The 13,368-nt window shown below is 47.2% G+C and overlaps 1 protein-coding gene across 2 annotated transcripts in view; it reads right to left on the bottom strand.

Annotated features, from left to right (window-relative positions):
• The window catches only part of LOC149337810 (uncharacterized), a 309,160-nt gene that overhangs the window by 227,779 nt on the left and 68,013 nt on the right, over positions 1 to 13,368 (bottom strand). The gene's annotated exons all lie outside the window — the stretch shown is intronic.

Raw genomic sequence — 13,368 nt, forward strand, 5'->3', positions numbered from 1 at the left:
ACATTAATAAAGATGTTGTCATTTCTGTGAACAGTGTTTTATAGTTTGTGGCTTCACGTGTCTGGAGCCAGGCGACTATCAAATGGTGCTTGTCATTAGAAGGATCTGGAAACCATAAATAAGAGATGCTAGAAAATGTTACAGACAGTGCTGTTTGGTGCGGAATATGCCGAAAAGAATCATAGTTCTGCAAGGGCCTACGTACATCCACGAGGATCCATGGTAAATTCTAGAAATCACTGTTAAAGCTATGGAAGCAGTAGCAGACAATCACCATCTGGGGCACTAGGAACGAAAATAAGGCAGGTTACCCAGGTGGAAATTTTAATCAGTTAAACTGTTTCCAGCAGGTTTATGGAACATTTTACAGTTGATTTCAATTGCAACCAACTGGAATTATTTGGACGAACCTATAACTTACTCCGTATACTTTCCGAAATGCGGTGCCATCTGGTCAACTACCACTTTAACAGCCAAAGTTATCAACAATCTGCCACAATAAAATGGCAGAAAATAGGAAAAAGGTTGCTTCCATATTTTCGGTTGACGTGGGTGGTATTGTGTACACAGTCGGCGTAGATTCAGTGTTAACCACAACCAACTGACGAGGTCATCTAATGTTGCACGTATGTGTTCTACTCAAAACCGAAATGGATTCGAAAGCAAACAGAATCTGAAAGCAAAACTACAGCGTATTTCAGGCCCCTTTTCTGTAAAATAGGGCATTTTTAGGCACCGACGTCGGAAATAGGCATTTATAGGCACTGACACCCAAAATAGGCATTTATAGGCACTATAAAAAGAGTATTAAACGTATTGTCAACACCTAATTCGTGCTCATATGTAAAAATGGTGCGCCTACGAAGCGTTGAAAAAAATAGGCATTTGCCTATAATCCGGTCTCTAGTAATCACTTAGTAGGACGGAGCAAACGAGCCGTTGCTGCGTGGCGGGCGTGGTCGCTGGCTAGTCAGCTTTCTGTTTCTGTGTCGATATTACTGTTCCGAAGAGCGAGAGCTTTTTGAGGATAGTTTAGCAACACGAGTTGATTGTCAGCATCAGTACCGGCCTTACTGCAGCAGCACTGCGGGAAACATGCCACAGTTGATGCTAAGTACAATTGGCAGTGCTTTTCTTTTTTCAGAAGAGATGAAGCTTGGGCATGTTGGTAAGTATTTCTTTTTTCGCTCTGGTTTTCCTGAGAACGGCGGAAGAGGAAATTGTGCCGGTAAGGAAACGCTCCCAAGTAAGCGAGCATAGCGCCAATTCATTTAAATGGACTTCCGCGCACTATACGCGCTACGCACAGTAAACTCGTTCAAGATTTCTTGTGCTTTGTCCAAAATCTGTACAGTTGGTTATACTTCGTGCATCGTAATTTATAATGCGTGAAATGTGTGTGACGGCACGTGATGGCGGCAACATCGGCGAGGAGGGCATTCCAGTCAACAATGGTGCGGGGAAAAACGGAACCTGAAAAAGTTGCAGTGCGCGATAGAGGCCGGGCGATCTGAAACGAGTGTGCAGTGAGGTGGTGTGTGTTGCGTGGTGGCGTGTTGTTGGTGTGTGTTCTCTCCCCTTGTGTCCGCCGTCTTGGTTTTGCGCTGCTCTTTGTTATGCGGGTCGGATGAGAAATGTAAGGTGTTTGATTCAGAGTGCTATGGAAAAACTTCTGGAGCAAACACATGCAGGCGACGCGACGGCGAGTTTCAAGGCTTTCGAGACCGGAATTATTCTTTAGAGATGAAACTCTGATCGTATATGAATATGCAGAATGAACGAAGCGAATGGCGCGGTTTTGAACTGATTCGAGTGCATTTGTTAGGCATATTTGGTGTGGATTCCAGATGGGACTGGCGTACTCGAGTTTAGGTCTAATAAGGGTTTTGTAAGCTAGAAGTTTCACGTGTTGCGGTGCATGACGAAGATGACGTTTTAGGAATCCTAGAGATCTGTTAGCAGATGATATGATTGTTGTAATGTGTGTTCGCCAAGAAAGATCGCTACAGAGTGTTACACCGAGGTACTTGAACGATTGGACGCTTTATATAGATGGGTTGGCAGCTGTATAGGAGAAAATAAGGGGGTTGCGTTGAAGGTGAAATGAGACGAGTTTGCATTTTTTAGCGTTTAGTGTCATTAGCCAGAGGTCACACCATTCATGGACACGGTTGAGGTCATTTTGAAGAGCCACTTGATCAGAAATGTTAGTAACGGTACGATAAATTACACAGTCGTCGGCGAATATGCGAATTTCACACGATACTTGTGGCGCCAGATCGTTAATATATTAAGAATAAAAGTGGGCCGAGCACAGATCCCTGCGGAACGCCGGATGTTATAGGGAGAGTGCTTGAGTTGTGATTGTTAATAGAAACAAACTGAGAACGGTTAGCTAGGAATTTTTTAATCCCGTCTAGAATATTAGGGTGGAAATTTAAAAAGGATAGTTTAAGTAATAGGCGTTGGTGTGGTACCTTGTCAAAAGCCTTCGCGAAATCTAAAAATGATGCATCGGTCTGTAGGTTACGGTCGAGGTTAGCATGCAGATCGAAAGTGAGATCGAAAGGCAGCGTGAGCCAATCTGCGGGACGGCATCGTCGTGGACCTCTGGTCGTCGGACTGTCGCAGTGCCCGGTGAACAAACTGTGTTTTGTTTGTTTGCCTCTCTCTTGTGTTAGGGCAGTTTAGGTGCAATATTGCCTTTGTACTGTATTCTCTCTCTCGAGATTAACTTTGCACGAGTTGCATTGTTTTACTAATCACTTTGTATGTGTTTGTACTAGTGATTGTGAAATCCTCTGTATCGTCTCATTGCTGTATAAACATTGTTTTGTTTGTGAACCTTTGGCTCCGACCCATTCTCTAGCTTGCGACCGGCAAAAGCTGGGTACCAAATGGCCAAAAACCTCTTGTCAGTCGGTAGTTGGTCTCCGCTGAGCTTGGCACGCTGAGTCGAGGGCATCTCCTTTGAGTCCGAGACCGCTACCCCCACACCCTCTAAGGGTATCTGGGAGCTTCGCGCTTAAAAGTGCGCGAAGTTGGGTGACAGCGAGGGAACAAACGCGCGTGAATGGCATCCTAGTCGAAATCAAGAGCAAGAAGTGGGCTTGGGCAGGGCATACAATGCGAAGGCAAGATAACCGCTGGTCCTCAAGGATAACGGAGTGGATTCCAAGAGAAGGCAAGCGTAGCACGGGGCGGCAGAAAGTTAGGTGGGCGGATGAGATAAACAAGTTTGCAGGGATACGGGTGGCCGCAACTGGCAAAGGACACGGTTAATGGGATATGCATGAGAGAGGCGATTGCCCTGCAGTGGGCATAGCCAGGCTGATGATGGTCATATCCTGTATTCTTCTACTTTTCCTCTTACCGCTGACTCGTTGTCGGGCTCACTAGTTTCTTGCATTCCCTCTTCAACTGCAGGCTAATTCGAGACCTTATAATGCTCCAGATTAATTAGCCGCCAACTGCGGTATTTGACCTGCGCAGACATCGCGAAATACGCAGGTGTTTTTGTAAATGGCCTCTATCGAAATACGGCCGCCGCGGCCAGGATCGAGCTCCCGACCTTGTGATCAACAGCCGAATGCCAAATCCACTGAGCCACCGCGGCGAGTCAGCATGTATAAAAGATGGATAAATGATAACATAATCTCCAAGATTTCCACTCCACCTTTGTGGATCTATACAGCGCTAAGATGATTCAAGGAAAGTGGGAAAACATATCTGAATGTTTGTCATGCCTACACTCTCAATGACGTTGAAATTCGGGCTTGTTGGTTCATACTTCGGAGCAATAGCGCAAACAAGACAAGGAACCAAGAACGAGTAGATACGCACAGCGCTAACTCTTCCACACATTTTACTAACATATCAAGAGGCATTGAATAGTACATGTTTTTAATATCTACAGAAAAAGCGCGAAGGTTATCACATTTACCCGACTGCATAAAATCATGAACTTCGCTAGAATTTTTTACTAAAAACGGGTCTTCTGTTATCTGTGGAAGTTAAGAGGCAAGCGATACACCTATGTAATAAGTTCAACCTGTGTAGCCTCTCTAAGAGCTGTTCAGACGGAAAACAAGACTCCCTTCGTGTATTTTTCAGTGCAAGAACGCATAAGCCGGAGGTGCCTTTTAGGCCTATCGTGTCTGAACAAAGGACGTGGCAAAGACAGGTGTCTCGTTTCTTGCAATGTAAGCTCAGCTGCTTAAAACAGAAGACCCGTTTTTAGTAGAAAATTCTAGCGAAGTTCTTGATTTTATGCAGTCGGGTAAATGTGATAACCTTCGCGCTTTTTCTGTAGATATTAAAAACCTGTACTATTGAATGCCTCTTGATATGTTAGTAAAATGTGTTGAAGAGTTAGCGCTGTGTGTATCTACTCGTACTTGGTCCGTTGTCCTGTTTGCGCTATTGCTCCGAAACACTCTCAATGAGTGTGGAATCGCCTTTCGGAGGGGCTGCTTTCCGCGTACCCGTATTCATGGGCTATAATTGCGCAGTGCAAATTTCGCGGACAGGTGCGCGCACATCTTTCTGCCGCGTTCGTCTTCAAGCACACGCGGGAGACAGCCAAGGCCGGCAGGACAGCATTCCTGCCGAGTGGTATGCGCCCGAGCAGCGGGGGCTGACCTCGGAGCCGATCTCCTCTTTCGCCGTGAGTGGGCCGAGCGGGGTATTTGCGTAACCTGCTTGGCGGTCGTGCTTTTTTCCGGTGACGCGTCAATGGGTCAGACGGTCATAGTTCGCAACCAATGACGCGGCTCTGTCGCCTGTTTTTCGATGAAGTGTATTTTTTCTGTTCCTTTTTTTGTTGTCATCGTTTTTTTTCTGTGCGCCTCATTCATTATTTTTTTTTAATGATGCACCAACCATTTTTGACAACCATTGTTTTGGATTTTTGCGATGCTACTTGTATAGGTTTTTTGCATGTTCCCTTATAAAAATGGTCTATAGACAGTCTATAGACTTCTTATTCACTCTATTGACTTCCTATAGATATTGCTTTTTGTCTATTCATAGTCTATAGACTGTTAGACTGTCTCTAGACAAAAGTCTACTAGAAGTGTATGGCCATAAATCTATAGGTTGTCTATAGACTTTCTGTGGCATTTGTATTGCCTATAGACTTTTGTCTATAGACTATGAATAGACGGAAGTCTATAGACACTCTATAGACTGTCTCAAACTTATTTTGTAAGGGTTACTTCCTGCCCTGGAATGTAGGGGCCGAGGGGCATGTCAAGCCACAATTCCTGGCTTTTTTCCTTCGGCCCTCTCCATGTGTACATGGGAAATAAAATATACTGAATACTGATGTTGCGGCCTTCGGGAGCTCGTCATGCGGCGGCTTTTTTTCTTGAGGCCCACTGATCTCGGCAGCAGGAAATGAGTACATTGAAATGAAACTCGTGTACCGATGCCAGGAGGAAAAAATGAACTTCACTGTTGAACTTTAATTTCCTGCTCCCCTCACCCCCTCCAAATTTCATACCAAACTGAATATAAGGTTACTGAACTAATAGGAAGGCCCGGTGCAGATGCGTTCAATAAAAAACGTTCACAACAACGTGCAAAACTGCCGCAGAGTCAAGGCGTAATTTTTCCGCAACCTCTAAGTGAGGCATAAATGATTTCTAGCCCAACGAGGACGCAACACAAGAAAGGCGACAACACGGGCGCCCGTGCTGTCGTCTTTCTTGTGTTGCGTCCCCGTTGCGCTAAAAATCCTTTATTATGTCTAAAAACCAACTAGCTCAGCAGGTAACCCTCTAAGTGAGGCCGATGTAATCAATGTTGTAGGGTGCCTGAACAGCAGTGGTGCCGAAGATGTGGACGGTCTGCAGACTAAGCCTCTCATATACGCGGCTGATCTCCTTTCTTGAGTCATAACGTAACGTAATTTCCGGATCATTGACCGCATAGTGTCCACTAACAAAGGGTATACTGCGCAAAAGACAACAAAAACCAAACTTAAATTGGAATGTTGTGTAGGCCGATGAGGGGAAACTGTGAGCCAGCAAAGTTTAAATAAGGCATCTGGCACGGCACATCACGTATCGGAGCTCCAGTGTCGCGAAAAGAATTTCATCACCCAGTGCACAATGGGTCCGGAGGAACGCGCTAGAAAACATTGGGGCGTGTTTCAATTGGCGATCTCCTTGGAAGAAGAAGATTTCCTTCGCGGTGCAATCAGAACTCAGCTTCTAAATCCAGATCGCCCACTGGGACACCATTTGTGGTTTCGCAAAGCGGGATCTCCGGATCACCGATGGGAGGACGCCATTGGACGCTTCACTTCCTTATGAAATACTGCCGATGGCGGTCACCAGCTATCGGGAGGCATGACTCGCCAAGCAGCTGAGCGAGTGGGGTAAGTTTGGTTTTGAAGCGAAAAGCTTCACTAGGCTCGTCAACACCGCGCTTCGCGTGAGCCGGAGGCCAGATTTGCCACTTCTGCGCATGCGCGAAACCGAGTGACGTCACGCGCAGCGCGGGTGGCCGCCGACTCCGTAATAAAAATAGAATAAAACAGCACAGAAACGAGAATAAAAAAGGAATGAAAGAAATGAAACATTGGAAGAAATGAAAAAAATAAAAGGCAAACAGTGCGGCAGGAAACACTCATATCTCGGTGGACACCCGAACCGCGCTGTAAGGGAAGGTTTGGTTTGGTTTGGTTTATGGGGTTTAACGTCCCAAAGCGACTAAGGCTATGAGAGACGCCGTAGTGGAGGGCTCCGGAAATTTCGACCACATGGGGTTCTTTAACGTGCACTGACATAGCACAGCACACGGGCCTCGAATTTCTCCTCCAAAGAAATTCAGCCGCCGCGACCGGGATCGAACCCGCGTCTTTCGGGCCAGCAGCCGAGCACCATAGCCACTGAGCCACCGCGGCGGCCTCTGTATGTAAGGGAAGGAAAATGAAAATAAAATTGGTTTTAAGGAAAGGAAACGACGCCTGTCTCTCGTATCTTGATGTACACCCGAAAGGAATGGACACCACAGTACATGTCTCTAAAGCAACCTTACTACAGCACCGTATTCACTGCACGCGCGTCTCCTCCTCCGCCTCCGTACAGGCAGTGTGTGGACGGCCGAACGCCTCCACCGTTATTCTAGTGCTCCTAGTGCATTGTGCGCGAACTGCGACAGCCATGACGTCAAACCAAGCGTAACTGAATCTTTTCGCTAGTATAACCACTGCCAATTTTTTTTACGGTAATTTTTTTAGTTCACCCACAGCATGAGTGGTGGCAAAGGACGAACAATAGCACACAACTCGAGCGCTGTCTAGCAACTTAATTTTTATTCTGGGGGGGGGGGGGGGGACAATATATAAGAACTGAGAATCCAGCGTATGTTCAAAATGCACTTGAAGCAACTGGAGATAAAAAGCAACAAACAGAAAACGAAACAATCAAGCTGGCTTTAGGCGGCGACCATGACGTCTTCGGTCATGGCCTGAGCAACTTTGATTGCTGTGGCGGTCAGGCTTCTTGTTGGTTTCAATTATACTCAAGACATAACGAGCCCTTCATTGCTCTACCTTTGCGTGCACATGGCGGTTTTGAAAACCAAAATTACTGTGTGGTCAACACCCGTAGATTTTCCGCCGAGCCCCCCAAAAATTGAACATTTCAACGCCGGTTATTACGGTATATCTTTTCCCGACCCACAGAGGTATCGAGAGCGTGTAGATGCCACGACACAATGCGCCCATGCGGGCCACCCACGCCTATAGCAGTGGGTGGCTATTGGAAGTGTTTGCATCTTTAATCGGCGGAGGCAACACAGCAGTTTGTCCCCCACTTCGGGTTCACCCGACCGGGGAACATCAGCCGTCGCCTTTTCGTGCCCTCTCTTCCTCTTTCCTACTTTCTTTCTCACAACTTCCTGGCGGTTAGGGTCAACTTTTTGTGGCTAACTACCGTGAGTTTGGTTATAGTCGATGTGTCGACGTGTGAAAGCTTGGTTTCTTAATGTGACTGAGGAAAAATGTAGTCTCAACCGCTCAATCAGCGTTTAAACTGTGTTCTATCACAGTTCCATGTTCATGCAACTCATTATCATCTGCTGCAACACATCGCGAGAAGCGCACTGAAAAAAAGCTGCGAGAACGAGGCCCAAGCCGGGGCTCTAAAGGGGTGGCGACAATAACAAAGGAAGGTCAGGCATGGTTAGAGCGCAGGGGGCTTCACAAGAGCAGTTCAATAATGTGGCTCACTGTAGTTGAGAACAGCGACAAGCCGATATCTTGCAGCACGGCAGGCGCCCGTGAAGGAACAGAAATGAGCAGAGATCCAGAGACGATGCTAACCAAAGGGTCGTTACTCGCTGCCATTGTCAGACGACTGACCAAAAACAGACGAGACGCTAGGCTGCTGGGCGGACGGTGCAAAATGGTGTTTTTTACTCCTAAGGAACTATTTAAAAAATTGGCAGAGGCTTAGCTTGGTTAAGGCCGGTAAGTTGCGAAAGCAATAGCCCTGGCAGCGCCTGGTTTGGCTGGTGGTGTGTCTTGGTAGTGCTCTTAGTAAAGCTTATGTTTATCAAAGTTCTGCCCATTTGTTTTACATGACATTATACTCACCACACGAGGGCCCCTACGTGCTGGGAGATTTATGCGTGCCTCGGTCGCCAAAACGAGCGGCTGACGCTAACGGATGATTGTCTAGAAGCTCCGAGCTACGTGGCCAAAGCCGGCGGGCGAGGTTGCAGATAACCGCTGGATGGATGGATGGATGGATGGATAAGAGCGCCCCCTTTGAAACGGCGTGGTGGCAATTGCCACCATGCTCAGCTTTCTTTGTTATTATTTTTATTTTTTGTTCTTTATTTGTTTTTTCCAATTTGTGTTCTTTTGTCTGTTTTACTTTTTATTTTTGTCATTTTTTTTCATTTCTTTTTTTTATTCGCAGAAGCGGCGCGCCGCTGCTGCGCTGCGCAGCGTGGATCCGCTGGGACAGCAGCGACGAGCTGAGTTGGGCCCCAGTTTTCTCTCCGTCCGGCGTGACGTCACAACAGAGGTCAAGCTAAAGGTCAAACGTGGATCCGCCGGGACGACGCTGAAGGCTCAAAACCTAACGCAGTATTGCTTTCGCAATAAAATGACAGTTATAAGGAGGAGAATCCTCCTTTATGCGTCAGGAAGTAAAATACGTCATTTAGCACATTTTTGCTACATGTTCACGGAGTAAATTTTTCCGCATATGGAGTTTGAAAGGTGACGCCAACCATTTAAACTCCCAATTAGGTTGATTCTTGTTTACAGTGTGGTTGAGAAACGTATACATCCCACTGCTCCTCCTTTTTCTTCAAATGATCACCCTCACAGAAGGGGCGGACCGGAACTGCAGCTGAATTTTTCCACAGAAAGCAAGACACCTTCCCGACGGCGATGAATGAGCGCGTTGTGGCTGCAAATAAAGCAGTTGTGAGTGGCGCTCAGTCCCGTCTACCTTCCTGGTGTCTGTGTGTTTCGCGCCTTTTCGTTAGCACCCACGTTTCTGCCCCATAGGTGAGTACCGGTAAGATACAGCTGTTGTATATACTTTTCTCTCGAGGGATATTGGCCAACTGCCATTCATGATATGAGAGAACCTGCCGTATGTGCTCCACCCCATTCTTATTCTTCTAGTTATTTCCCTCTCATGATCTGGATCTGCGGTCACTACCTGCCCTAAGTAGACAGTAGTAGTAGTAGTAGTAAAAGACTTTTAATCAACCATAATTTACAGGCCGAGCATTTCGACCGCCTGGGCGACCAGAAGCCGCTGTTCTTCTTCCCCTTCAGCGCCAAGCCAGTCGAGCCAGGTGGTGATGGATAGAGAGGGTGGGGGGAAGGAACCCGACTGCTGAGCAGCCGGGCAATAGAATAGGCAATGGGCCAGGTCCGCATAGATACAGGGGCAGTTGGGACAGGAAGGGTCCGATCGATAGCGATAGAGGAAGAGGCGGGACGGGGTGATAACTGCATTCATCTGAATGTGCCGAAGAAGGCGAGACTCCGGCACCGTGAGTGATGGATGAGGGGGAGGGTAAAGGCGTTTGTCGAGGCGGAGCTCAAGGTAGACCTCTTTTATGGTGCGGCGAAGGGTGAGTCTCCCACCGTCCTCCGAGGGCTTGGGCCAGGGGATCAACGGTGCCCGGAAAAGTGTGTCGCGGGCGAGCTGATGGGCCAGCTCATTGCCGTCAATCCCTGAATGCCCAGGGACCCAGCGGAGGAAAACGATGGAAGGCTGCAGTGCGGAGACCGCTCGTTCGACCTCCTGTTGGAGAGAAGGGGTCAGGGTGCGTTTCTGTATGTGGTGTATAGCGGCTTGTGAGTCCGAATAGACTGTGTACTCTTGGAGAGAGGGAAGGAGGGAAAATGACTGGAGGGCATGCGCAATGGCGAGGACCTCGAGGGACAATGCGTCTGGAGGGTGTAGATACGGCCCGCTGGTGTGGGTTTCAGGAGCAGGGAGGTGTGGATGGTACAGGGCGTAGCCGCAGGAACCTCGAGGAGCCACGAAGGAGGCATCCGTGTAAGCTACACCCTGGGTATCAAAGAGAGGGGAATGGTGCTGTGCGGCCGCATGACGACGTCCGGCGTGCAGGACGGGGGACATGTTGGTCGGGAGGGGAAGGATACGAAGATTGGGGGCGGGGGTGGGAATAGGAGAGGTAAACGGGGAGATTGGAATGGGCGAGATACCCGCTTGAGTCAATAACCACTGACCCTGACGGGTAAGGGAAAGCCGGGCAAGCTGCGAGTCACGATGGAGACTGAGAAGAGAACGAAGAGGATGGAAGAGGCCTGTGGCAAAGAGCTTAGTGGTAGAGGTAGTGATAGGAAGGTTGAGAGCTGCCTTGTAGAGGCCCACAAGAGCAGTCTCGAGAGCGTTAAGTTGAGTCTGAGTGAAGGAAGCGTAGGGTGCAAAGTACAAGACCTTGTTGAGGGCCAGCGCGTGGGCAACTCGGCACGCGTGAGCCTCGTGGAGACCTGAGCGTCGAGTGACCACGCGCTGCAGGAGGTGAGTTACAGAGTGGCAGGTGGTGACAGCGCGGTGAAGGGATTGCACATTCTTAGCCGCATGCAAAGGGAAGCCAAGAACTTTGCACTGTGTGACGACAGGAATGGGAGAGCCAGAAAGGTGGAGAGAGACGAAGTGGTTGTGTGAGCGCTGGTAGGAGGAATGGCTGAGAAGGAGAAGCTCGGATTTCTCAGGAGCAGGAGAGAGGCCAGCGGTGGTGAGAAAGGAGTCGATGAGATCTAGGCCACGTTGCAGGGTGTCCTGTACGTGACCGGGAGAGCCAGATGAACACCAGAGAGTGATGTCATCGGCGTAAAATATATGATGCAGGTCGGGAATTTCAGCTAGCTGGGAGGCGAGAGGGGCCATAGCAAGATTGAAAAGGGTAGGAGAGAGAACCGCACCTTGAGGAAAGTTCTGAACTCTAATTTCTGTATGTCCGCCTTTGTCGGCAGGTCCCATAGAGTACAAGCATATTCAAGCACAGACCTAACATACGTTTTAGACAGTAAATCCCTAGGATCTTGAGGAAACATTCTCGTGGTACGGCGCAAGAAACCGAACATTTTTCAAGCTTTCCCTGTAGCGTAATTAATATGCCGATGCCAGCATAGTATTGAAGTGATGGGCACGCTTAAATGCTTGTATTCGGGAACAGTTTCCAATAAGTGGCCGTTCATGTTTAAGACATAATTAGATACACTCTTTTTTCTTGTGAAACACACGTGTACTGTTTTTTGCAAAATTAATTTCATGTGCTACTGTTCGCACCACCGGCGCACTGTATTTAGGTCTTCCTGCAAAGCAGGTGAATCATGGGCATTTTCCACTTCTCTATACAATACCCAGTATAAGCGAAAAGTCGCGTGCAGGAAGTAACATTTTCTGAAACGTCAGTAATGAACATAAGAAAAAGCAACGGTCCCAAAATGACCCTTGTTGAACGCCTGACGTGACGGACGTTACATCGGAATTATCTCCGTTTATTGTGACATACTGATGCCATAAACATTCCCTGATCCATTCAACAACCTTCTTATTTACAATTGAACAACGCAACTTGTGTACTAATAAACGATTACCCGCTACGCCAAAAGCCTTTTTAAAATCTATGAACATGCAGTCCATGATGCCACAACGGTCTAAAGCTTCGCATACCTCGTGAACAGACTCGGCAAGGCACATCCGGCAAACATGTGCCTTGCCGGAAGCCTTGCTGGTTTGGATTTAATACGGGAGTGAGGTGGTTCATTACGTTCGTATATAAGATGTGCTCTAGAATTTTACAGGTATTGATTATTAAGGACATAGAACGGTAATTATAGACTAATTCCGGAGACCCGGTCTTACGAATAGGGACCGCGCAAGCTACCATCCAATACATAGAAAGATAACTGGTGAACTAAGATTTCTTGAATAAGAGAGCTAAAAAAGGAGATACATATTCGGGACACATCTTTAAAAGTCCATTGGACAAATCTTCAGGGCCTCCCGCTTTGGACACATCTAGTCGCTGATGGAGTGCAGTAATTCCCCTTGCATCTATTTCTATGGGCGTTTAGGATTAAGCTGAAATGATTGATAAGGAATGTCACGAGTTATGCTGGGCAGAAATACCGAACTAAAAAAATCTTTAAAAGGGTTTTGCCTTTTCAAGGCTTCCATCTATCAGGTGGCCATTGTGCGCTAGAGATGGAATGCCTACATACTCCATTAACCCTTATCCCCGATTGTTCCCAATTCAGGCCTCGGAATACCTCCTGTAAACTGGCATTTTTTTCTGTTCTTGAGCCAATGATATTCTTCAGCCGCTGTGTCTTTTATGTTGATGTTTCTGACAATAATTTATCTTTGTAGAACAGTTATAACATGAACCCGATACCTAGTATTTCTGCTTGATATGTATAGTATCTCGCATGCCCCCCCCCCCCCCCCCCCCCCTAATGCTGCAGCTTAAGGACCTTTGAGGGTAAACAAATGATGATGATGTTGATGTGAATAGCACTGGCGAGATCGTTGTTACCACGATTGTTTTCTCAAGGAATCTTTAAAAATATTTACCTTACTAATGTACGATTGAGGAACACCACAAATTAGAAAAAGACATCCCTTAGACATCCACCTTTAAAGATATTTACCCTATTAATATCCGATTGTTAATCACCACAAATTAAAATAATCCATCCCTTATGAACTTATCAATTACCTTTAAAATATTTACCCAGTTGATGAACACCACAAATTGAAAACAAAAGCGCATCCCTTAGGCTACTTGGTTTCGGTGACTGTTGGCTTTCGTCGTGTGCAGCTGTTGAAGCTGATCGTGGCAGAATTGAAG

This window comes from Amblyomma mixtum, chromosome 7 (assembly GCF_055824585.1).
Source record: "Amblyomma mixtum isolate Tamu chromosome 7, ASM5582458v1, whole genome shotgun sequence".
NCBI classification, from domain to species: Eukaryota; Metazoa; Arthropoda; class Arachnida; order Ixodida; family Ixodidae; genus Amblyomma; species Amblyomma mixtum.